The sequence below is a fragment of the Patagioenas fasciata genome, chromosome 7 (assembly GCF_037038585.1).
Source record: "Patagioenas fasciata isolate bPatFas1 chromosome 7, bPatFas1.hap1, whole genome shotgun sequence".
Lineage (NCBI taxonomy): Eukaryota > Metazoa > Chordata > Aves > Columbiformes > Columbidae > Patagioenas > Patagioenas fasciata.
Window position 1 is genome coordinate 24,362,571 of NC_092526.1, and position 26,452 is coordinate 24,389,022.

The 26,452-nt window shown below is 37.0% G+C and overlaps 1 long non-coding RNA gene across 1 annotated transcript in view; it reads left to right on the plus strand.

Annotated features, from left to right (window-relative positions):
• The window catches only part of LOC139828360 (uncharacterized), a 73,273-nt gene extending 49,464 nt beyond the window's left edge, over positions 1-23,809 (plus strand). The window contains exon 4 of the long non-coding RNA XR_011739873.1: positions 23,741-23,809. This is a non-coding gene — a long non-coding RNA (uncharacterized lncRNA). The remainder of the gene's footprint in view (positions 1-23,740) is intronic.
• Positions 23,810-26,452: the final 2,643 nt, after the last annotated feature.

Below are 26,452 nucleotides of genomic sequence, written 5' to 3' on the forward strand. Positions count from 1 at the left end.
GGAAAATTTAAGTGTGTGTGTATTTCAATTTATGATAAAACTGAAAACAAAGGTTATGGACGATAGCTCTCCTACAGCACAAAGTAAGGGGGGGAGGGAAGGCATTTTGTAGATGGTGAAAGATTTAATGCATGTAAAGCACTGAAGACTGAAAGTTCTGGGCAGGCTAAAATCCTGTACTGACAGCCCAACCAATTAGAGATGGTACAGAGTGCGTTTTGCTGCAGTCAAATTATACCAGATACTTTGATCAGAGGGTGTCACTGAAGCAAGAGTCTAGGTGAGACGAGCTAAAATCTTCAAATTCAACAGGACATAGGCATATAAATTCAGTACAGAAGAAAAATATACGGTGAGGGTTGGAGACTGTAAGAGCCTTCATTGCAGAAGGTTCCCTAGAAACCCACAATGCTTTTCTAATAACAATGAGAATCTGGGCAGTTCATAGCACCTCTCCAAACCAACGCTTAAACATAAGATGGACGATTGTACTTTGCAGTAAGGATTTTTTTGCTCATAGCTGGAGACGGGACAAAAGAGGTACAAAAAAAAAAAAAGTAGAAAACCGTAGTGTAAAACAGGTCTCATCAGACTTGCAATTAACTCATTTTGTTCCTTTTTTCTCAACTAAATCTTCTAGTGTTCTGTTTCTACAGTTGGTGAAGTTATTTTTTCATGCTTAAGTAAACCAGTAAGGAATATATTATTTTTACTTCTGGCATGGTACCAGCAGTTGGCTGTTTCTGGAAAGCACTGCAAAACCATCACTGTTGCCCTATTTTGAATCTTGCCTTGCTTCCACAAAGGCAATCCCACTGCCAGTTGATCACTAGCCGGGTAACCCTGTCTTCCTTGGCACGCACAGGAACCCCCACACCAACAGTGTTCAAAAAATACTTTTAAAACACTAAATGCAAGCTGGAGGTTTTCTATCTGTATGATCTGAACACAGTAAGTACCAGGTTTATGCTACGTATTTCTAGGCACTACTGTCATACAAATAATAAACAATAATTTACATAAATACACTGCTCTATAGAATTATATAGAGAATTATATCTGGGTTTAAATGTAAAGTTCGATATTGAGATTTTTTTTTTCTATTACAAAATGTTTCTTTAACAGCTCTTGTCCCAAGATACAGATAGCCTGAAATTGGTCTGTAGCCAGACGAGCTGGGGTTCTAACCTTCCTAAATCTCACAGACCTGTAATACCGAGCAAATGTCTGAACAGTATTTGGCAGATAAAAACCCATCTGGAAGAGCCAGTGTCAGCCCCTGAAAAAGGGGTATTCTTTCTTTTTTTAAATCAGTGGTAAGCTGATGCCTCAGTATGGTACTAACGTACAATGTACTGCTGGAGTTACAATTTTTCAGATTAAACATAAAGCTACTTTTCTCAGCATTCACAGAGGTTTAAGAAGCCATTATATTATTTTCAAGGCAACTGTGTTATTACTGGACAAACTCTCACATGGGGGGATTAATCCTGAGGAGTATATTTACCTCAAGAAGGGAGAACTGTTTTTTTGTTTGGTTGGGTGGTGTTGTTTTGGTTTTTTTTTTTTCATTTACTTTTATTTCATACATGTATCAGGCAAATGTTTCAGACATTTTTAAGATCATGTTTCAAAAGCTGATATTATACTTTCAGAAAAAAGGGATGAGGTAGGTAGAACAGATTATTTGTATATGTTATCATTTCTGAAAAAAATATCCAGTAGATATCCACTAGCATCAAATATTTCGTAAGTTGCAAGTGTTACATTTCCAATTATGCTCTGCAATGTATATGGAAAAGAAAGACTTGAATAAATGGGGCAACTCACTCAGTAAGCAACTCCTCAATCTAAGTGCAAGCAAAACCTACATATCTTTCACTCTCCCTTTCTTCTTTTGATTTTTTGGGTAAGGTCTATATTGTCTATTTTTTTTTCTCCCCATTCTAATCAGGTTTGATCTATCTACAGATTTTCTTGCTTAGGAAGAAAGCAATGCTATGAATATAAAGACTCTAAGCCCACCACTCATTCTTAAAATATCTTTGTCTGCCTTCTCAGTGCACATTTGAAAAAAGAAGTTCTGCAACACTACCCAAGGAAGCTATTAGTTAAAATATTTTAATTTAAATTTGACTTGTAAAGCATTCTCTCTACTTCCCCTCGCATGTGTTACTTGTTTCAAGTGCAGCATGAACCAACAGTAAACATTGTTTTCCATCTCGAGCTGTGATGGAAAGCACCTGGAAGACAAGAGATGTCAGAGAGAATCAAAACCAAGATTATACAGCATGAACCAAATTCATTCTTCATATGTTTTCTCCAATGCTGACCTAAATTGAATTACACTGTGAGTGAGTCTGGCTCTATCTGCATTTCTTATTAGATTGCTCACTGTTAGCATCTGCCTTTTCATTATACCTTGTGGCCTTTTCTTTCCCATTAATAACCTCTCCATATGCCCCAAGTTCAGTACTTCCTCTACGGAATTTATTTTGTCATCTATAGATTCTTTTTCAGTATGTGAAACATCTTCATAGAAGACAAGAAGCATAGTCTGTAAATTATCCTCTACTTTCACAATGCTCTTTTCAACAGGTATCTTACTATATTTAGTAGTTCTGTTTCTGTCCCCCCCCAGTCACACTGAGTAGCCTGGCACTCCCCATGAATCTACAGTCTTCAGAAATGAATGTCAGTCTATGAATCCAGAATGAGCTACTCTTGAGCATTCAATACAGCTTTGGTTTCCCTATCTCAAAAAGTTGTAGCAGAATTTGAAAATAAAAAGAAAATGGCAGCAAAGACAATTGGGACTTGGAGTGACTTCTATATAGAAATTATGAAAGCCCTGCCTCTGTAAAGACATGAACCTAACTATAAAAATCAGAAGTTGCATGAAGAAGCTGAAAGGTCTTTTCTGACACCAGAACTAGACAGTATCAAATGAAAACTGTTCAAACAATGCACAGTTACACCAACAAAATTAGACACAGGATGTTCGGAATGCTGAAGATTCAACATGAAGTTTAACAGCCGTTGGATATTTTCATTAAAGAAAAATCCATCCATTATTATTAAACACAAATGTCTCACCTTTGCTTCATGAAATCTTAGAGCCATACATCAACGAAGACTAGAACAGAGAGGCAATTATCACTATGTGTTTGACCTAATCTCGTGCCCTTCTGTAGGCAGCTATTAGTGGCCACTTTTGGAGGAAGAAATCTGGGCAAACTCCAGTAATGCTAGCAGCAAAATTTTAAAAATCTCATCATCTGACACAGTTTACTGCCTGTGCAACAAGAGTCAGTAAGAAAGGATGTGTACTCCGACCCCAGCTGCTCCAGATTTTCAGTTAAAACACTGAACTGAGCTCTGGATTTTAACACGTGTATCTCAGTCAACTTTCTCGTGTGGCAGCAGAAATGTTCAGTGAGTGAGGAAGCAGTGGACGGCTACTCAGCAGTGCCTTATGCTGCTGTAGGAAGATTCACAAATGCTCTTCTGATAATGTCTGTATCACCTGCATGTCATACTAGGTAGCGGTTTGGCTCCAAAGTAGGATGTTTGTCCTGCTTTCAGCCTGCTCACTAGGTAACATCGCACACCCTCCACAAATACTTCACCTACATTTTTCTGTGTTCACGAATCAGATGGCTCTTTTCCATTTTAATCCTCTAATATTTCTCACAGTGCCTTATAATCTGGACAGAAAAAGCTGAATGTGAAGAAAGAGACAATGAAACACAATGCAGGAAGGTGCCAAATCAGTCAGAAACCCCCACCCTATCCACCCACAATCAGCACCAGCTGTAGTCCAATTAAACTTAATCTAGTCACATGCTCATGTGTTCCTCAGAAATTAGAGGAAATCAATTCAAATGCTAATGAGAAAACCTATAATTTATTATCTGCTGAGGAATGCATGTTACATTAATTTTAACTGTAAACAATTATTTTTATTGCAAGATTAATTACACCACCTTATACAACTTCCTTTTTCATATTTTTTGAAGGAATTAGTCTTCTGCTACTGTTTTGTTGATCTGTCACAGTATTTTAAGCCTCAAAAAGTACAATTAATTTGGGAATACTACAAATGTGGTTTTCTATTCTTCTGTCAAAGGAAAAGTGGGATGAATGCCTGGGGCAAAGTACAGAAAGATCCGGCTGAAGCTCTTGGCCTAAACAAAAGTACAAGAGCTGGAAAACAGTGCATTTCTTATTGGAGGTCTGGAGCTAAAAACATAAGGTGAAAAAAGAGCAAGTCCAGGTAAAAGCAAAAGTAAATTTTCATGGCTATTGGCCAAAAAAGAAAAAATAAAATTTTGAGTTAACACAAAAAGTCATTCAGCTAGCCAAGCAGTTTGCTTTATATTCAGTAGCTCCCTTTATATGTGATGCTTTTTTTTGCTCTGTACCTCAAATTAAAAAAAAAAAAAAAAAAATTCAACTTCATTACATAGTCAGGAAGTTGTAAAATATTTTATCAATAAAACACAAGGAAGCAGTGGCAAAGGAGAAGCATTTCAAGAAAGCCTGTCTTGTTTGCTGACCAGAAGTCTTACTGTTTTTCTATAAAGTATGTGTACAGAATGAAACATCTGCATTATAGCTGAAGTTTATTGCAGTGATACAGGGGCAGAGAACAACAAAAATAATCCGAACAGTACATACTTTTCAGTTTCTAGACTTTTTGTTTGAAAAACCATCTTAGAAAATGTCAGTGATAAAATGCCTTATCCAAAGCAGTCCATTATTCTTTTTATGTGTCTGATTTTTAACACCAATAAGAATTCAGACACCCTTACCAAAACAAAAATCAAAACCAGAAATGCATTCGGATTTAACTTCATGGCTGGACAAGCAAGACAGGCCATGCAATGTAGCAGCTACATTTCCCACCAATTGCTAGGAGTTTCCTCAATACAACTAAATCTGAGCCTTGGGTTTTTGGGATGGCTCTGGGGCTCAGGTTTTGGGGCTACAACTAAATATGAGATTTTTTGACAAGTATTTTAGCATTACCATTGGTCACATTAATTTATAGGACACATGACAAATGTAGCTCTCCTCCTTGCAAATCCTTTGCAAAACCGATTTTCACCTTCATTAATTTATTAACTACTCATAATGTATTTGAAGAAGACTTTAAACATATCTGACTTCGTGTATATTTTTAAAAAAAATTTACACTTTTTATTCTTGTCATGTATCTAGCAAATGCAATCACATTTCTGTTTATAATAAATAGTTAGCACACTTTTTAGCTGAAAAAAATAAAAATGTAACATTACAAATAACAAAACTCGAAGAATGACAGATAATCCTGTTCTGCACAAATAGCCTCGTTCACATGCATATAGTGAGGGAGATAATATTATACACAACCTACAAACTGTAGTGCAAACAGAATACATTACAGTAAATATTCACCAAAAGCATTTGAAGATGAGTTTCAGAAGGTTGGACAGAATGAATTGCTTGTCCCCAAACTGTTTTTCTAGTATAAAATCAGATCAGTATGTTATAGAGAAACAGGGGACCAGGGAGGTTACTTAGTGGTACAATGATAATCACTAGAGTTGTAAGAGTGTCTCTAAAGACAATTTAAGGAGAAAATGGAGCCAAAACTCTAATTCTATTAAGCAAAGAGCTGTAAATAAAAGTCATTAAGTTGTATATTTCAAAATTTCATAGTTCAAAGTCAGAAAGAATTATTAGATGCTTCCAACTAGCCATCTGTTAATCAGAAACCACTAAGTTTCATTCAGATGGCCCACACTGATTCCCAAAATTTCTAGTTACACCAAAATATTTGGGCTCATTGGAGTATTAAATTACTTGCTGAGGCAGAAGGTAGAGGAGCAGAAATAAGAGTCCAATAGGCAAAGCTTCAACACAGGCAGGAAAGTGATGAGGTGAGATATGCCCAAGTGATCTCAGCAAATGAACTCTAGCCCCACTACTGAGGGTCTCCCCCATCTGAGCTGCAGGTGTATTCCCTGCCAGACAGCAGCCAGGCTGGCACAAGGATGTGAACAAAACAAGTCAGCCCCATCCCAGTGGTTTCTCTGTACAACTCAGAACTGTAGAGGAAGCTGCAAACAAACAAAATCCTTGGATCTATAGATTTAATTGGATGTCTGGGGAAATTCCTTTTTGATTGACTGAAGCTTGAGACCTCTTTATAACAATTGTCTTAATGAAGAGCTGGCTGTGTCACAAAATGACGCAAAAGCATTTGAGAGAGAGCAATGCAAACATTTCAGTTCTTGCTACAATCTGCAAAAGAAAATATTTACAAATGCCAAGGACAAAGAAGATAACTGGAAAACTCCGGCAATTCACTTTCACTATCTCTATAAACACACAAGTATTACAATTTCTCATTGAAGCTGGATTACTACATTTTTTAAGAAGATCTAATCTCCTTTCCTTAAAAAACTAACTAATGGTGAGTCCTCCACCTCACCTGGCAAGCAGTTCCTGCATCTAATTACTCTCACAGCTTCCAGCCATTCGATCTTGTTATGCTTTGTCAGCAGGACGGAAAAGCCCAATTATCACAATTTTTCCCATGGAAGGGTATCTGTTGCACTTCTTGACCTTATCTTTAAGAAGCTGTGTAAACAGAACATCTTGCTTCTTTCTTTGAAGAATAAGGCTTATTTTCTAGCACCTGCTTAATTTTTCATGGCTTGAATTTGAGTTCTCTTACACCTACTTCTTGAGGGGCAGACTACAGAAAACCGCACAACCTTATTAGTGATCTTGCCAATATTGTTTGTACTTCTTCTATGGATACTTTTCTTCTCATACAGCCAAGGAACCAGAACCCTTTGGCTCTTCAAGGTACAATATTGACAGCTCATATTGAACTAAATATTCATAAGCTACTACATTCTTTTAAGACAGAATTACTGCTTGCATTCTTAACTTCTAGGTACAGTGTATCTTGCTATACTAAAGCAAGTATCGATTGTGATACTAACATGCAACTGGAAATAACATAACTGGTCTGTGACTATGACACTAGGTCACTGAGATCCATTTAACAATTGCGCTTTTTCTTTATTGATACTAATGTTTGTCTCATCTACAGACTTTACCAACTAAAGCTTTTCAGCATTGTCTAGTTTGTTTGTTTGTTTTTGGTTTTGTTTTGTGTTTTTACAAAAATACTAGTATCAAAACAAGCCTAGGTCCCTGAGGAACTCCACTGGAAATAAATCTGCTAAATTAATCTCTCCCTATACAGGAATATATTTTGATATCTGTCATTAGCCTATTTTAAATTCTTTTAAAAAGTGTTCTGTGAACATAATACAAGTCTTTTTTTCTAATCAAAATGGATTAAGATGAAATATATGTACAGACAATTACAAATAATAGTCAGCTTAACACACGTTACTTGCCCATTCTACTTAAGAAGTAAACCAAGTCAGCTAAAGCAAAAGTGGTTCAGCTGGGACAGGGGTGTCAAACTCATTTTCACCCAAGGCCACATCAGCCTCACGGTTGCCTTCAAAGGGCCGAATGTAATTTTAGGACTGTATAAATGTAGTAGTTAGGACATCCACAATTGCAACAGGCTACACATATGCAGAATCACTTAACGTAACATACCTGAGGTGTATCTTGGCTCAGATTGCTGCTGGAATTTACCAACCACATTCAACCACACTGAAGACATTCCACAAGTGCAAGACTCTGCTTGGCTTAAGTGGTACCAATGACGGAAACATCACATACGGCTACACAGGATGCTTGTACAATCTACCAAAGAACCTGCTCACTAACGATTCGCAGCTTCCAACTTTTCATGGTCTCCTTCCTCAGCCAAAGCCCAGTGGGCTTGCATAACTTTTCGTGTACAATGCTGTGTTTTCTAAAGATTGCACAGACCAGTTTTCTGGTCAGCTGTGAAACATTATTTTTCAAAGCTATATTAATTGAACAGGATTTGTCTGGTAGATTTAGTCTTGTTTCTGATTTACATATGTCTCAATTGCAAAACTTCTGTCAAAAGCTCAGCTGTCAAATTTGTTTATACTTATTGGATGGCATTCAGATACAAAAGTTATCTGTAAACCTAAAAGGAAGTAGATGATTACACCCAACGACTTAATTGCTCTTTTTCCCTTAAAAAGAATTCATAGTTTGGAATCTCACCTTTTGGGTAAATGTGTGAACAGAAAGCCTGAATCTTTGAGGGTCACTTACTGCTTATCAGAAGCCATGATGAATATTTGAGTAGCTGTACAGCCTTAGATGTGACAGTTACCTGTGTACTGCCAGAGCTTCATCACAGATAATGTAAGCATTCCCAGTACAAACTCAAATGTTATCCTACATGCAGGCTGGTATCAGACCATCTGTGAGTAAAAACATTTGTGCAGATGAATTCCTGCTGCATATCAGCTGATGAACATATAGATGAGTTTCCTCTGTGTAAAACAAACTCTTTCTGACTAATCAACCTTTGCATCTTGACACTTCAGTGGTATAGTATATACATCCTTTCAGCTCTGCCATCAGAATGTAATAAATCTTCCTGCTAGTGTCATAATACTCTTCTCAATATTTATAGTTACAAAAATTTAACTCTTGACTGCATGTTAAAAAATGTAGATTAACTGTTAAAGCAAAAATCAATCTGAGGGGTCTGATGATTTAACAAACCGCAAAAGCATATAAATGTATCACAAAAACTTTGATTGATTTATAACTTTGTAATCCATCCCTTCTCATCTATTATCCTGTAAGTACTATATTAGCAATCATTAGTAACAAGACGAGATAGAACACTGACATCTTCCTGACATAATATGACCGTAACTGGAATCTTCTAATACACAAATGCTTTTACCTGGCTATTAATAGTGCCCTTCACTAAAGATGGACTGGTATTGCCAGCAGTATTGAACGACTGAAGTTTGCTATCAATCCTGGAAGTGTCTGCTCCGGATGGTTGTACCTACCGGAACAATAGTGGAGTGCCAGCCAGACTACTGTATTACTGTTCTTACCCATACTTTCATTTATCTCTGTAGAAAGACAATCATTTGAAATTAAATCCATAGTAGTAAGGCAGGGGTGGATGTTTTTCAGGATCTTAGAATCAGAATTTGAATCTGATCTCCATGAAAAAATGTTTTCATTTTACTACAAACTCACAATTCTCCCCTGTGCACAAGACTTCAAGATTACAGGCACGGGCTGGGACTGGTAGTGGTGTCAAACAAAAACGAAGAGCTTACTACATAACAACTCTATGTACCATCACTACATTACCACTTTTTCTAAGGGTTTAAATTGTCTCTAAAGAATTTTATACAGGATGAAAGAGCGCAAAGTCTCTGCCAAAAATGCATACCAGGCAAGAATGTCACTAACTTCTTTTAAAACAAATTGTAAGAAAAAAGAACTCTCTGTCACTTGCACACTAAAAAGGCAGTAAAATTGTATAGATAATGTACACCATGGATGTCGGTGGTTTAAGCACTAGAGTGAACAGTTTGGGCGACTACACATTTTGTTTCTTCCTCCCCTTGGCAAATTTTTGGTAGGTGACACTTGTATTCAAGCTTTTAAAATTCTTTACAGAAATAGATATTGTGAAAGCCAGCCTAGACGGCAAGTTCTCCCAGGGCAATTCATGGCCCTGCCAGATGGAATCCCCCCTAGTTTCCTCATATCTCTTATTGCTGTACATTTTCGACCTATAAATGGACGCATTTCATTGCTAAAGTGCCTACCCTGGGCCAGTTTCATATCTTCTTTGTACTACTGTAAATCTAGTACAATTCCTTTAATGATAGAGGGGTCATTTTGCATTTATGCTTGTGTAAATCAAATCAAACTTTGTCATTTCTGTCTGCACTTTTAATACTAAATATTCCTGTTAACTTCACTCTTGGTTTTAGCTGTATCAGAAATCCATAACAATGGCAATACAATAGCTCGTAACATGTTTAAGAGATTAAGTAATACATGGCATTATATAATACGGTCTATTTCATATGCATTTATTGGTTTATGTAAGTAATTCCTAAATAAATTTCTGCTTTACCCTGCTGAGAGCCCAGTTGTGGATAATTCTATGTCAAATTACAAGATCCGTAATTTCTTCAAGAGGGTTTTGTCTACAGGATCAGAATTGTGAACTGGATCTTTTTGGTCAACTTTTTGGTGACAATGAGCCATTCCAGGTTCAAATCTTTTGTTGAACTGTCATCTTACGCTTTCATAAATGGACTTAGTGTACACCTGGAACACTGCAACACATTTAAAACATAATATTTAAATACAGGAGACCATCTTTCTGCATCTGAGTGATTCACCCTGAACCCTGCATACAGTCACCTTCCATGTGCATATCATATCCTTCACCCATAGAACAAAAAAGACATCTCTGGGTACTCTAAAATACTGACTTTTCCCCATTGTTCCAGTGGGCCAAGGAAGTCTTATGGGGAAATGAATACCAGAAATTGCTGACAGGAACAAACAGTAGCTCCTCCTTCATTTCTGAAGATTAAAACAGCTTCAAGCTAGATTATCATTTTTAAGATCCTCCTTCATGTCCCTAATGATATGGGGGAAGTTGGAAATGTCACTGCAGAAAACTAGTATGCAGTTCATCAGTGTCACTCTACCAGCAGTAAGAAGAGGGGTGAAAAGGACTATAATCCCACTGAAACTGGCAGTAGAGCTTGCATAGATCCCAGGGGTTAATTAAAAGTGTCAGAAAATAAATCAAATTGGAATTTGGGACCAGAAAGAACAAATAGATGCATGAGACCTCTTTGGATATTTGCAAGAAGCTCATACACCTTCCAGTGTGAATACATGACAGAACAGGATCGGTCAAGAAAACAGCAAGTTTTGCCTTGCAAAGGAAGATGATATAAATCTCCTCAGTGAGTCAACACAACTCAGAGGTTGCCTTCTTTAAATCCAGAATCTTCATCCACCTCTTATTCTCAGGTCCTTCCTACTCAGGCCCAGTCAGGGAATATTTCTGGATTTGGCCCAATCTTACTATTTATTTGTTTCATTTCAGATAAATAAAAATCAGACAGGCAAAACAGCATAAGGCACACACTCATGCTCAGCTCCCATTTTGAAGGAAGTGTCATGTTCACAGTTGCATGTTAGTGTATATCGTCCACTGGGTGAATCTGTAGTATAAACTAATCTGTAAGAAAACTCTGTGTCTGTAACATTTTCACCAATGAGCACTTCATATATTTCACCTTAGCCCTCAGCAATCAAACCAGCAGCTGAAAACTGCACACTTGATTATCTATAAAAGACATTTCTAAGCTGCTTCTATAGATGTGTTTTCCTTTCATTGTGCTTTCTTTCTCCCAGAGAGCACAATGAAATAGACACTTTTAAGACTACTTTTTAAGCGCTGATTGGTTTAATCATTAAACTGTCACAAGCCTAAAATAAAATTTTATTAAATTACCACGATAGTGGAGACCCTGGCTCAAACCTGAAGACAACTAAGTATATTAGTAGCATTACTGCATGATTATTCTTAGCAAATTTACGAGACTATCTTAAGCATCTGCAGGAGCATTTCACCCTTCACAAGTGCACATTAATTAGCTAGTAGCTCATAATATATATTAATATCCAGGTAAGGATTCCTTAAAAATTATTCCAATGCTTGTCTTACTCATGTAAGTAGCCCCATTAGCTTCTATAAAACTACTCCTATGAGCAAAATACAGTTCATGGGTGTTTTCACATGAAAGGTTTGGGCATCCTTGGAAACTTTTGAACAAAATTTACCTTAGAAATAATCAGTGATCTGCCAGTATGTCCACAGATCTTTACACCTGCAAGTGCTGGCAGAATCAGGGGCCTTTATTCATCATAGTAGAACACATCTCTGTTTCATTCCTAGTCCAGGTGTTCTTTGCATTTTGAAATTCCTTAGAAAATACTACTTTTGTGAATATTATCAAGTTTTAGTTTATATAGTGAGTAAACCATACTAATATTTTAGTACTCTATTTCCACTCCACAATAAATGATTTTTGGGTAAAACCCCATTTGTGTTATGTTATAAAATTGGAGATACATATATACAGGCAGATACATAGCCCATTCTTCACAGATGTTTCTATTTTTCTTTCTCCCTTTTGGATGACTACTAAGTGGTTACCTAACACACCAAGAATCATTTTGGAGGGAAAGAATTCACTGTTTCTAAATGGGCCGTTTTACGTGCATGAGATTCTGTCATCCTCAAACAACCAGTACATAAATGCTCTTATTTAGCTGATTGAGACACTGTACAGATTGGAGAAACTTTAATTAGCACGAGGACAGCACATTCCACTCCGTTGCTTATGACAGTTGCAAGGAAAAAATTAGTAAATTTTAAATTTACTAAAAATATTTGACACATAGTTAAAATAAATAAAGGCAGTGCTGTCTTACTGTAGTCATTATAGACCTGATCTTGCAATCATGCAAGTGCCAGAAATTCTTTCCTTCTGACTTCAGATCTTTCCAGAAACTGCATCTATGTGAGCACACTCTCTGGGTCTTCCATTAATTATGGACTTGATCTGCAAATACCAACTCACCAAACACTTGTTAGAACAACTTATCACCACTTATGAGTCATCCCTACAAGAATTTACAAGGTTGGATTGCAATTTTATAGACATAATTGCCACAATCAATGAGTACAGTAACTCACTCTTCAATGTTATTTCTCATCACACTGCAAAGCTTTTCATTCTTTAACACCATACTTCAACAGACAGGACTAGTAAAAATGGTGTCAACAGAGAACTACAAGTACTTAAGAATACAAACCAAAATATTTTGTATATTTACATATGAAATGTTGTCCTCTTCCAGCCATGAAAATTGCCCCTTCTGTGTGAATGTTAGGCCAAGAGCTGGCCAGGCATGAAGCACCACATTCTAAGAGTGATGCTTTCAGGGTTTGTGTGTGCATATGGCTGTCTGTAGGCCCAGATACCACACAGTCCAAGGTCACAAAGGATGTCTGTAATAGAATTCCCTCAGCTTACTCTAAGCACAAGCATACCAAAGATGTTTTCTGTTTTCAGCTGAATTTCAAATCATGTTTAGAAGTTCTTTTTGTTCCAAAGGCTAAGGTAGCTCATTCAGGGCCATCTCAAGCATGACCACACAGTATCCTGTACTCATTTCCTCCACAGTCTGGACCCAGAGACTATAAGAAAATCACCTCAAGCTCTAAGTGGAAGGCTGTTAACTGTTACACTTCTCTAGAACAGCGGAACACTCAACAACAAATTACTGTTTGCCTACAGAACACGGACCTTCCTCAGCTCACCCAAATGCATGGAGCAAACTCCCACAAAGAATAAGGACCACTGCAAAGCACATGCTGTTACATTCCCAGTGTAAGACACATGTCCCTAAAATTATACCATACCAACTTGGGAATTTTAAAATGAAAACTTAAATCTCTAGCAAACCAATACATTCCATTGGACATGCTTCTTCCCTGGGGACAGGATGAGAAAATGACCGACATGTGACAGATATTAGTCACATTCCTTCATGAGCTGCTGAGCCCAGAACTACAATAACATCATTTAAGAGCCTAAATGTAATGAAGTCATGGAATTAAACCAATGTCTCCTGAGAAACCCAAGCAGAGAGTTTTAATACCAAGACAGAGTCTTAATATGAAAATATGTAGAGCAGAAAACACCTGTGTGATGTCTATTGCATGTGACTGCAATTCACCACACAAAACACATTTTAGATATTTTATACATGGAAAACAGCAATCTGCCTTTCCTACTAAAATTAACAGAATCTAAATGGGCATTTACTGGCTTCATATTCATAACCATCTCTTCAGAACCATTCGTTTTGATCACAAGACATTGTTTAGACCTACATGCAGGAAGATTTATGCCTAAGAACAGCAAAGACATAGATCTAACTTAAGTCTGAAGCAATTTATTTTTGCTTGATCTGCACGTGCTTTATGCACAGTCATGTTTAAGAAATGCACTCAGTGAATCCTTTCTGGAATATAATATCCAGAAAAGACCAGGTCACTTCACAAATAAGAAAAGGTACTTTATTCAGGATCACCTTCAAACTGACTAAACCTAGAAACCAGTCACAATATCAAGTCTTCCTTAAATTAACGACTTTCCGTGCTATCTCCATTATGTTATGAAAGACTGACATATTGAGGTCTCTTAAGTCTAACAATTGCTGTCCCTGGATTTATGCTACATGCAAATAAAATTAAATTTCATATTTAAAATAAAATGTATTGAAATACCACAGAATGATTTCTGTTAGTAGCAGGGCTACTGGCCTTTGGAAAGCACTTTCCCCCTCTTACTTCCACGTCCTCACACTTTTTTCCCAATGTTCTCCACTTAATCGCCCTATCTTTTTGCACAGTCTCCCTATGAAGACATGCCACACTTTATGGTACGTATACCTGATAAGATATACGCTTATAATAGCCTTCAGTGCATGGGTGATATATGACAGAATCACAGAATGGTTGGGGTTGGAAGGGACTTCTGGAGATCATCTAGTCCACAGGAATTATTGGGGTTTTTGAATATAAATATATAGAAGAGAAGTATCACCTAAAAAAGTCAATTGTATGGCATCTAAGCAGAGGGTGTAATTCTTTGACCAGCTCTAAACAAAACGAATTCACGGATCTGTGTGAAGTTTCAGCCTATTGCCATTAAAATTAATCTTACAATTTAAACAATAAGTTATACTTTATTCAGGTCATTCTTGCCATACTAAGAAGTTGAGAGTATAGTTGATAATATCAGGGACAACAGGAATCATGGCATCAGAAACACAATTGTTACAGTGGCAATAATAAAGTAAAACTAAGAAAGCAGCGGACCAGAATCAAACTTCCATCTCCAAATGTCACTGAGCTTTAAATGCCAGTGAAGTCTATACTTAAATTCTGTGGATAGCCCTCATCTCTGGCCAACCCAAAATCCCAAGGATACACAGCAGTGAACCTTAACTGAATGTGACTCCAGATACAGCGGAGAGCAAGAAATGTGTGGCTTGCTACCATGTAACATATTTAAATACAAAACAAAACAAGTGATACACCAACAAATGCCAACAATAATACTAAGGACACTTATGGTAAGGTACCCATCCAGTACTTTAATTGTATGCCTTAGTTTTTCTGGGGAATTTAAAAAAAAAAAAAAAAGGCAAACAAAGCTGAAACTAACTAACTTTATTAAGTGGAATTTCTAGGCTAAGCAATAATCACAAGCATTTGAGAAAAATAAACACAAGAACCAGCAAAAGGCAGCTTAATATATGTTTAGGGGAAGGGAGGAAAGGAATTCTACCATTTTGTCACTTTCTGTTTTGAGTTATTTAACAAATGCTGGGATAACTGCAAAGAAATCACCAGGATGCAATTATATAATGACACCATGCCAGCCTCAGTAATGCTAGAGCTCGAAAATAAACCCAGAGCTCCCTCTCAGCCTGAATAGTGTTATTACACACTGTTAAAAATTATTTTCAAGCAAACTTTATCACTTAATATTGATATTACCCAACCACTGAAAGGTCCAAAAGGTATTTCTGTTACACATCTTCTGATCATTATAGTAAGGCTTTTAGATTTCTTCCACTTTGTTGTTTCTACAGTCTTTGAATTTTTTCAAGTCTCTATTTCACTAATGTCAGGTCTCCATATCAATTTCTTTGGAGCAATATCTGGATTTTTATATGAACAGAACAGATTTTTATCTGTGGCCTATTCAGAATATTTTAATGAGATTTTATGCTGCTTATGAGGCATAATTCAGACTATGAAAGTTGACGTTAAGCTGCCACTATTGACTCAGCATCTACATGTGTGATTCTAGTATACAAGAAGAGTTAATAGAACAAGTGTTCCAGATAAACAGATACTACATAGATTGTGCATTCAGTGAAGAGCAGATTACAGAAAATTCCCCAAGTTCTCAAGGAATAACCAGCTGGTAGCTATAAAACAAAGAAAATAAAGTACTTTGTATGAACTGCATAATTAAACCATAGACCTCAAAAATATATATTAATCCATCATTAATTAGATAAATTAATGACAGATAGTTGCACTGATGACTAATAAATAGTGCTGTACAATAGTACTAAAGAGCTTCAGGTTTATCACTTTGGACTTCATATTGGCACACAAAGGAGAAGGCAGACGGCAAAAAGTACTAAGCAGAAGGCCAGAAGATACATAAGGGAGATATTGGGATACAGAAAGAGAACTCAAGTGGGTTGGCAATAAGGAATCAGCAGAAATCTTGTGGCAGAAGGTGTAAAAACAATGACTCACATTCACAAGAATACAGAATTTTTTAAAAGCTGCCCCTTCACTCATTTTTTTAACCCAAAGATAGCAGCTGAAGCATTGAACAATGAGAGGACAGAAAATAAAGCTCTTTGAGAGCAGTTACTGAATGTCAAGCTCAATGAAAGTTGTGACTTTTGTATGGTATGTTAATTCTTTTATTGTCTCTTTACTCCATATTTGCACTCACCCCTTCACCCTGTTTCATTAGGAAAGCATTTGAGAATGAGAGACAACAGTGGATTAATGTACCTTTACCATATAAAGAAACACAGTCAAAACACACAAACTCTAAATTACAAAGCACGTATTTATTAATATCTCTCTCATTCATTCTAAAAATCAAAAAGTGCTTCTCTGAGGTCTTTTAATCCAGTTAATCGTTACTTCATTTGGTGGTGGTGGGCCAGATAACCCAGTTAAATCTGTAGGTCTCTAAACTGCCACTTAAAAATACCTTCAAGGAAGCGACTGGCTCTTCTGCAGTATTCTGGAAGCAGCTGAAGGATGATATTATATCATGGTGCTGATGTTCAAATTATAATTTGGCTCTGTGGACGTGAAAAATTTTGTAAAAGTTCTCTCTCATTATGTCAGGTTATGCTATCTAAACATATTGATTCCTGTAAAATAGTATAAAAAATAATGTAACATAATTTCATCATAATTTTGGTTGTTGTTTAAATAATAAATAGGCAGTCTGGTTTTTTATTTCTTCTGAAGGGAAAAGCACACTGTAATTCTGAGTGCAGAGGAATAAGTCACTGAACATTTCTCAAAGAAATTACTGAAATCACATACCTACAGAAATCACATAGCCTACGGAAATAGGAGAAAATCAACTATTTAAGGCATTCACCTTCATTTCTTCAGATATGTGTGAAGGGAGGCATGAGCCTGATCTGTGAAACAAGTAATGAGATGAAACCTGCACGTCTCAAAATCAACCAAACAAAACCCAAACCACATAGTGAGAAAATACGTCTCCTCATGCACCTACAGTTATCAATCACTCTTCACTCTCTAGCTTTCTTTCTCCCTTACTGGGAACTCAAGAGTCCATTCTTCCTCTAGGGAATACTAACTGGTTGGGGTAAAGTCTGCTGGACTTCCACTCAGAAACTGGGATGTGAAACAATAGAACAGACTGTAGTGTCCAGAATTGGGAACTGAGCCAGTAAGAGGAGCTCTTGCAACCAGCAGCTGTAGGTCGGATTCACAACTTATACTTGTTTTTTTAATTACTGTTAAAAACATCATCCTATCTCTTTCCCTCCTTGCAAAGATGTTGTTCTGGTTTCCGCTGGGATACAGTTAATTTTCTTCCTATTAGCTGGTATAATGCTGTGGTTTGAGTTTAGTATGAGAATAATGTTGCTAACACACCAATGTTTTAGTTGTTGCTAAGCAGTCAAGGACTTTTCAGCTTCTCATAATGGCCTGACAACGAGCTGGAAGAGGAGGATGTTCAGAGTGATGGTGTTTCTCAACCCAAGTAACCGTTGCACATGATGGAGCCCTGCCTTCCTGGAGATGGCTGAACACTTGTCTGCACTTGGGAAGTCGTGAATGAATCCCTTGTTTTGCTTTGTTTGCACAGGCAGCTTTTACTTTACCCACTAAACTGTCTTAATCTTAACTCAAGAGTTTTCTTGCTTTTACTCTTCTGGTTCTCTCCCCCATCCCGCCAGGGGAGGGGAATGAGCGAGTGGCTGCATGGGGCTTAGTTGCCAGCTGGGGTTAAACCACAACAGGTGTAAAATAATTGCTGGACTTGAAAACCCATAAGCTTCCATAGGTACCCAAGGGACAGACAGAAATGCAGACAACACACTCCCCGGTGTGCCCACTGCTTAGGCCTGGGCCAATGGGTGTAATAAAATGGATGTAAGCATGCACATTTCTTCTGCTGCTATCAGTATCAATCAAGGAGGGTTGGAGGAGGCAAGAGGCAAGCACCAGAGAGTTCATGACACAGCCAGGCTGCAGACCACAACCTTCAGAGATAAGGCAGTTAGGATCCCTCTGTCAGGCTGGCCAGCAGCTCTTTCTCTCACCAGCTGACATTTGCCTGGAGTCTGCGTTTATAAAAAGCCGTTGAACATGCAAAATCTCTTGTGGTCCTTGTAATATAACACATTTTGTCAGTCACAAAGCATTGCTACTACCTCTTTTGTAGCAGCCCAACCTTTCTACTGAAACTCATAAAGAAAATATAGAAAGAACAATCTCACTTTAAATGCACGGTCTAATTAGCTGGTACCTGAGCATAAGATTTTAACATTAACAGAAAACTCAGTGAATCCTTAATGCTGTGTGAAGGACTGTCATTTTCAGGTGCAAAAAGCACCAGGGAAATTTGATTACAATTTTAATTAATACCAGCAACTAATATCATTATAAAAACACATCTATTTATACAACAAAACATCCATTCAGACAAAGAAATTCCCACTGGTAACCTTTTCCCAAATATGTGTCAGCCGTTCATTTTCATTTTGCTGATGTTTCTCTTCTCTCTTTGGTTAACACATTCCTGGTTATGCACTTTATCTCATTTTCCAATAAGGCTTCTATTTACGGAGAATCACAGCCATTTTCTTGTGGATGGAAATGCTGCCCTCAAGCTGCCATTGTAACCTGAAGCACGGATGCTTCATTGCTTCAGAAAAGACCCCAGGGACTCTTATTCATACACATATTTATCTTCTTCGTGATGTACAGGCAGATTTCCATTGTGAAGAAAAGCTGTGCGATTCCAAAAGGCTGTGCCTTTCAGGAAACAAAGGTTTGTTCAGGATTAAAATTAAACTGCAGGATTTTGGGGAAGAGAGAAGGAATCTTACCAGAAAAGCACTTCAGCTACCTTAAGGAACTGGACAGAGTCAGATCATGGGTTTTGCTGTATTCCTTCAGACTAATTTCATTTCCTTTCAGATGCCTGTTCCCTTCCAGTCCCCTACCTCTGTCCTCTAAAATCTGATGGTTTTCAGCTTCATTCTTGACCCTCAGCCATAATCCTGTTATGCTCCTGCACACTACCCAGAATGTTCATCAACATCCACCTTTTTAATAGCATTGTTAATGATTTGAAGGGAGTAAATCACATTCAAGATAATAGTGCAAAAAGTTAATAGACATTATTTTTATGATATCATATACTAATACACTAATTGTCAGAACAGTTAATTGAAAAGCACTAAATATTTTATTATTCATATTATATTCTTTCTCCATTTGCCATTCATGCTTCTGTTTATTTTTTTTTCTTCAGAACTTTTTAACTTACAGTTTAATCCTAATTGATCTTTAATAAAAATTGCACCCTACTGGCATCTAATCATATCACTTTAAAAAAATATTTAAGAAACAGAGAATTTTGGGACACTGCTATAGATGAGATGAGGAACACAGATTCTATTTCAGTATCTAGAAAGCTTGCTGTAGAAGGAAGTCCTATTTTTCAATCATTTTTTTAAAAATCAGACTCAAAATTATTGTCACTCTGAAGCTTGCAGACTCATCACGACAATCAAGCTTAGACTCTTAAAGGGACAGAACACTTGCCAGCCCAGTGATACCTCAAGGCCTCTATTTGTCTCAACATTGTACAACAGCTCAGAGGATGATTTAAAAAAGAAACAGAAACAAAAAACAAACAAACAAAAAAAACCCACCACACAACAAAACCAAAACAAAACACAAAAAATCACACCCCCACCACAGTGGGATCAATCTTATGTCAAGGGTTTTTTACAAAAAGGTCATCATAGTTGGTACTTGTTTTATGTGTAAATTTATGAAAACCAGGTGTTTTGTTTTGTTTTGTTTTTCTGGCAGAGGGTTTGGGGCTTTGATTGTTAGAGATTTTGCCTTTTATGTTAGTACTTTGAAAAATGCAGGGCATACCCGTTACACAGCCAATGGCTAGTGGTGTAATACACCAAAAATTATTAATTGTGTTGTTTGGTATTTATAAATGCACCCAGGGGCCTGTTTAAGTAACAGACTTGTTTCTTTCATAAATAAATGTACTGGCTGAAACAAAATCACTGTTAATTCTGGTTAGGTTTTTGTGAGGAATGTTTGTTTTTGAATTTTGAGTGAACTTAACACTTATTAAAATATTGCATATGCAACTTAGAAGGCAAGGAAGGGGCTTTTACCATATTAAGCAACATTTGCTATACTACCAAACCCCTGTGATAACCATCCTGTCACAGTTTTCCTGCAAGGAGTGTCCCACTAAACTCTGTGATGGTCCTGTAATGGTTAATATAGTTACACACACAGTGACATGAAACTGATGCTAAATTAGCAAACCAGACACTCAAAGGTTAGTAGAAAGCTCCACAAAGTCTGTGATGATCCTTTTAATGAGATGACTGTATGCAGTATTTTTCCACAGATCCCCACTTCATTCAGTAAATTAATACTTATGCAGTCTTTTCTCTATATGCTCTGCAGAACATGTGGCCACAAGTACAGTATTTTTCAGTTCTATATATGGAACTCTCTAGAGTTCCTCAACAGAATATAAACACATTTTTCTTAAAAAGCAAGAACAAAGTCAAATGAAGTAGTATTATTATTTCGCGTGGTACCATTTTGTCATTTTCCTGAAAGGAAAATGAAGAAGCGGGAAACAGCTACCAGTTACCAAAATATCACCAGTAATTTTGGATGTTCATAAAAAGCTGCTAATACCTGACTCTCAGATCACCATCCATAGTACTTCATAACTTTTTACATTCAAAACACGATTCCTTTTTTACGTCCTTTGCAAGTGTTCAGACCTGTATGTCTTTATCACTTCACTCCTTCTGGGAGGACTATGTCAGCCAGTGCCTGAGCACATAATGAGGCTCTCTACATTGCAAAGATCTGTCCCCAGGACATGAGATGCAGGTCTACATGGGATGGCCCTCTGTAAACCTGCAGACCTCTTCTGATATATATACAACATATTGCAAATAACTGCAAATAATATGAAGGTTTTTATTTTCCCTCTGAGATTGTAAAAGATTTCTCTCAAATGTAGATATGAAAACATAATGAAAACATTGTTCTTCATTTGCACGTGGGTGCATGTTTTGGCATTTTTAATACCTTTCCCCAACTACACACAGAGCCACAGTTAAGACAGATCTCTGATGAAAAACTGAGCCATGAATTTTCAGATGTGCGGAGCACCTTCAATTCCAGTTGACATCGGCTGGAGCTGCTGGGGTCTCAGCACTTCTGAAGCTCTGCCCTTAGTTTATAGATTGCCACAGGCGTACTCGTTCTTTAATGAGCAGCTAGCATTTGATACACTTTAATGTGATAAAGGCACAGATGAGCGAAGCAGAAAAGAAGATGGAGAGAGTTAAATTAAAACTACTCAGAAAACCTATTAATTCTGCTGTTGCCATATGCCTAGTCAACCCTGTGTTTGACATTGCTCAGTTTAGCTGATACATTTCAACGGTACGTATATACTGCACATAAAATGTATCCATAACCACCTCTTCCTCTCACATAAAACACCTTGTTTACCTGTGTGGAAGTGCAGCTTCTGGTACAAGACCTTATGTTCATTGTCAAAGTATAACTCTTGTACTCAATGTAAAGATGGCGAAGGCTAGAAACCACAGAAAAAGTAGTTCTCCTGGGTAGCTGGGGAAGCTGTACCACAACCTGCAGCTATGGAGACAGGTGTGGACCTGGAAAGAGCTCACTAGCTGGTTCCACCACCGTAGCCTCCACTCTCTGCACTGGAAGAAGGCGATGGCCAGTAGATTACAAAGGAAGAACAATCCCACTCTGTCTCAGAAGATTTCTTTGTGCAGAGCTATATTACTGTGCTCATTTTCCAACCCATCAGTTAAATCTTTCTTTTTTGATATGCATCTTGGGACATTTTATGACCTTACAAAATGACCTTCCACTTGCCCAAAGCTATACTGTACATTCAACACTACCTTAGCCAGCCAATCCTCACATTTCATTGTCAATAACTCAGCTTGTATTCATTTGTATTCACTTGACTCTCACGTAAGAAAATGTTGAACTACACTGTCATATAATAATTTACTAATATTTAGTAAGAAAAGCCAATCAGTTCTATTTCAGACAGTATCATGTATTCTACGTGAAAATGACAGTCTTCTATCTTTCTGAGGAAAAGAGCCCCTCTCATTATTATTACAGCACAGGTTGTGCACTTCTCTGAGGCTGCTGTAGTGTTTCACAGATAAGGCATGAAAGAGAAATCTCAGCAGTTCCTCCAGAAACACCATCAAAGCTGTCACACAGGACTATCCCCAAGATGAAATTCACTCTAGTTCTGAAGACAAAACAATTTTGACAGTAGCCTTGAATATTTGGGGATTTTAGGAAAGACTTGGACTGGGTGCTACATTTATTATCTTATGGAAGAGCAGGCCAGGAGATGAGTTAACAATTCCATTGTGGTGGAACAGAACAAAGTAAATATTAACAAAAAGTGCAGGATATTTGCTTTTGTGGACTGAGTTTTGAAAGCACTTGTATAGTGAACCTATTTTTGTTGATTTGTATCTAGATAATACAAAACTACATTTGATAGGTTCAATTTTGAACCCACATTATAGCTTAAGAAAATCATGTCAAGTTGTGCTGATAATGTCAGCTAATTGGTTTTCTTAGTTACTACTGCTGAATAGAATTCTTAGAAAGGCAAGAGCTTCCATTCATTCTCAAGAATGAACTCCCAGAGACAGTCTCTTCTTTGAAGTCCATACAGACAGCAACCTGATAGATATAAAGCAAGCCTTTGATGTAAATAGTCAATGTTATGACTTGAATGTCACTTTCCAATGACTATATTCTCACCATGTTCTCCTAGTATAAAGACTAAGCTCCTGCCCATTTACACTAGGTAGAATGGCTGCTTTGCATCCTTTGAAGCCACCAAGCTCTCATATCAGCCGCTCCACTGGCACAAGAATTGAAAGCCTTTAGGGTAGGACTAATAGGTCCCACGGGGCTGTCCTACAGGTGTGTCTCCTGCCTCTAGACTTGCAACAGGCAAAGTGCAATCCTGGCACTTTAAGATTCCCACCCAAGCTGGGATCATTTCAGAGTCACAGCTCAGATTTCTCTTTCAAACAGTGATCCATTTAGTGCTAACAGATCCATCTGTGCTAACTATTTAAAAGAACAGAATGCTCCCACTTAACTATGTACTGAAAAGATACTATGCAGGCTTAAAATGCTTCACTAGTGAGTTCAAAACAAAGACTGCCTGAAATAAAAGAGCTATGAGGGTTGTCACCACCTTGCTGAGCTTCTAATGCAGCAACACCCCTCTCTTGTCAGATATCCACAGGTGACTCTCAAGAAGAATCCAAAATACAAGCAACTTCCTATTTTGTTTCACGATTGTCCTGAAGAAGGTCAGTATCATATGCTGAGATGACGAAGTCATCAAGATTTGATGAATAATTTATGCATCACTGTCTTGATTCCTTATGATTAAGGGCATGTCAACGTAATGCTATAGTGCATAATGATAATCAGGATATACAACTGGTTTTGCTTGGCTTTTCAGATGCTAATTATACTTTCCTCAGATTTACAACTGAAGTTTGCCTTTCAGAATGATGCTTCACCAGTATGTATCACTCTTCTTCATTATTGTTTTTGCACAACACTTATTTTGTGAAATGAATACAAATATGAAAATGAAAATCAGGGAGAACAATGCTAAATAAAAATAGTTAAGTAGAGCCTTTTCAGTATAAATTGACTCCTTTTTTAATCTCACCAAGAATCTTAACACTCATCTAATGAAAACCCAAAAATAGTTTCTTAAGTAAGGTAAACAAAGGCACACAAGCTGAAGAATTCCCTTAAGTCATAGAAGTAGGCAATAACAGAAGAGTAATGCCCATAAATAGTGACTATTGTGATTCTTAGCTTTAACTACGAAGACTGATGTCCTTGATATTAGTGCAAATATCAAAGAGACTAACAACTGTAAGAATTATTCTGTGACAAAGGACTAGTGCTGTCAAAGTAATGATATTACAGCAGTGTATCAAGACAAGAACAGCCATACCAAAATCTATCTAATCTTCCATCCTATCTTTTGTTATGGCCAATAAGGATGCTTCGGAAGCATTATATATCACACACTGGCATTTCTCCAGTATAGTTTTTCAGTCTCTAGCAATTTGTACTTTGGGGACTTTCTGAACCAAAGCAGTGAATTTATATTTAATATTTTTCTCTCAGAAATTTGTTTTTTGAATCATAATCAAGGTTTTGCATGTTCAATACCAAACCCAAACACTGAGGTCAGGAATTCCACTGCCTGCTTTTGCGAGAAAATGGATTCTTGCTGTTTGTTTCAAACTGAACACCTGCTAGCTTCCTTTAGATTCCTGTTCATATCAGGATAATGCTATTTTTATTCTAATTAGTATATAAGTTCCTCATACTTTAGAACATATCAACACAAGGGTAGGTGGTATGTTTGTTTGGAGTGAAGAATCTATTTTGGCTTTTACAGAAATGTTATGTAAATGTTATGCAAAGCCTGTGTATCATTGTATAATTAAATAGTTTTCCAGTATTCATTTACACAATCAGATAGTGCTTTTCTCATAGACTCACCACCTTAATGCAATTGTACATTATATTTTAGAAATAAATCAGAGCGCATGTCTATAATACAGTTTAAAAGTAGATCTGCCATTCACATAGATATATGTGGGCTTGCTTTGAACTATCTAATAAGACAGTCCCACAGCACCACAGCAACATGGGAGTTACTACAGGCAAGCCACCACATATTTACTTATGCTCTAGGAAGGTTTTGTAACCCAGATTGAACTTTTTTCCCAGGTAATTACAAAATTATTGTCTTCTGAGGAATGCTACAGGGATGAAAACTGAATCAACCCTATGGTACTAGAAATAACCAGATTAGGAAATAAATATCTTCAGGCATTTTTGGAAAATGACAATATGCTCTGTTGCTGAGAACTTAACAATCTCTAGAAGCTATTGGTTTGTTTATAAATAGAATACTTAATAAAAAGTAATGTTTTGGAGGAAAATATGCTGTTTGCTAGAGACAAGTAAAGGTTTTAAATCAGGTTTTCCTTTTCAATCTCTGCTCTTAACAGTGTGACATTTGCTCCAAAGACAGCACTCTAGTTTGTGTTACTGTCCCTGGGAACTACATGCCCCAGAGAGCAGTCATTAATGAAAAAGTTTTTAGAATATATTCATGGTAGTTAATGCAAAAAAATATTATGTCCTAATAAAATTAGCATGGCCACACAAGTCATTCATCACTCCACTATAAGGGAGTTTCCCAATAAGTCACTCCAACAACATAAGTAGAAAATAAGTACATACATATACGCATACATACATAAGAAGTTCAGAGGTTTTCAAAGCCTTCTCACTAAATATGGTTTATAATGGAACTTGTTGCTAAATTAAAGTCTGCTCCCTCAAGGGCTCTTATGTCTCTCTCAAAATGTTTTTAAAGCATTTTACTCTTCAGTGGATCACTACAACGCCATGTAAATAAAACTGATTAATAAGAATTCAGTGAGGAGAGAAAGACATTTACCATAAAACCAGGAATGCTTTGAGCTCTGCAGAGATTCCTTTCTGCCACACACAGCTCAGCTGGAAACATTCCTCCAGTCCCAAAATGCACGTGTTTTCAATTACTAACTACAGATTTTATCAGAGTTTAAGTTAATTATTTTATACCTCTGAGATGAAAGCAATTCATGTTTAAAAACAAATGTACATATCTTGCTATTTTAAAGCAAAAATATTTGTGCTTCCCAAGAATGGGCCATGAACAATTTGGAATGATTTTTCACTTTTAACATCTTTGTGATAGAGAATCTATTCCTCTCTGGTGGTTTCTCTCTCTTATCAAGTCTTCACAGCATAATGAGATCAAAATTACATCTCACGGCAGTCTATTACACTCTTGTTATTTACAGGCTTTTTAGAAAAAAAAAACAGCCCCTGCACTAGCTTTTGTAAAAATGATCCAGT